The sequence below is a fragment of the Nannospalax galili genome, unplaced genomic scaffold (genome assembly GCF_000622305.1).
Source record: "Nannospalax galili isolate Female #2095 unplaced genomic scaffold, S.galili_v1.0 scaffold820, whole genome shotgun sequence".
In the NCBI taxonomy this organism is placed as follows: domain Eukaryota; kingdom Metazoa; phylum Chordata; class Mammalia; order Rodentia; family Spalacidae; genus Nannospalax; species Nannospalax galili.
In genome coordinates, this window is record NW_008346549.1 from 2,789 (window position 1) to 4,290 (window position 1,502).

The following is a 1,502-nucleotide window of genomic DNA, read 5'->3' on the forward strand; positions in this document are numbered from 1 at the left end:
TTACAATCTTTCCAGTCCCTCTCCTGCAATGGTTGCTGAATAGTAGGTGGGTAAGTTTTAATATAGGAATCCTATCCAGTGACACACACTCTGCAGTCTCTTGTTCTCCAAAACTTAGCCAGTTGTGGTCTTCTGTGTGCATTGCATTCTGTTGCATGAGGACGCTTGCTGGTGAGAGTTAAGGGATGCATTAGAATTTTCTCTACCCCCTGTTCTGCTATGTTCCATAAGCTTTAGGTATAGGGGTTCCACTGTAGATGTGCCACTTAGGGTTGGGCATCTCTCAGGCATATATTCTCTGCATGTGACCAGGTGTAGAACTTTGTGATAACTACCATCTGTGGCAAAAAAGCTTCTTTGATGAGTGTTATACAGTATACTTCTCTATAAATAAAAAGATCTGTATTTAGTATAACGTAAAAAATTTCATTTGTCCAGGGATATGACAAAGATAGGGTTTACTTTTTTATTTGTATTATTTTATTTTATTTTATTTTAGTAAAAGCAGATATTTTAACATATATTATGGAACAAGTTCTACACTGAGTTATTTACATGTATTAATTCATTATATAATCACTCTGAAAGATAATAGCAAGCTAAATCTAGGACTCCCAGTCTTATCTACAATTCTGTAAAGATTATGTTGGAAAAGAGAAGGTGGTCCTAAAATATCGGTTCACATATCTTGAGAATACTTCTTTTCTGATAAGATCCTCTGTTTCTTTCTTTTTTCCCATGTGGTCTTTCTTCTTCTTTTATTATTATTTTTTATGGGGCTTTTGGCTACTCTAACATTCCCCCATCTGAAGAGGTAACCCTAACATCATTGAAGGATTAGATAAAAGCTCCCAAATACATTCAACATTTTTGGCCTTTTGGAACAGAGTATGTTGCTAAGAGGTCCACCATTGTAAGAAACGGGTTACTTTACTTTGGGGTCTTTTCCCCTAATTGCCTAGCCAATTTCTACCTCCTATTCTTATCACACCATCCTCTGAAGAGGTAACACAGCTTGTGGATAGGGAATTGGGATACAGACCACTCTGGCCTCTTCCATGCTGAACAGAGACACAGGGTGAGGCAATTGGAGTACCCCTTCAGTGGGTCTATCTAAAAGACTCCAAAATTGCATAACTCTTATCTGTAGGGGGAAAAGAAAGCCCTTGAATCCTGATTAGGAGATGTGAAGGAGAAATAATTAGCATTACAAGTTCTAAACAGGGAACTAGAAAAAAGTCAGAACAGGGCAATTTTCAAATGTTCGTATGAGAGTCCACTGGGATTTCTTGACAAGGGCTTCCAAAAGCATCCCTCTATTGAGTTCCTCCTCATTTTTCTTTTGTCTGCCAAGTTTAGACTCTAGAGTGATTGATTCGGGATTTGCTGTCAGGCATTTTGATAACGGTTGGAGTGGCTAGAATCAATGTCAGTTCCCTTTCAAACGCTTCTAGATGGGGAAGAAAACAAATTTATCCAAAATTTTAGAACAAGAGCTCATT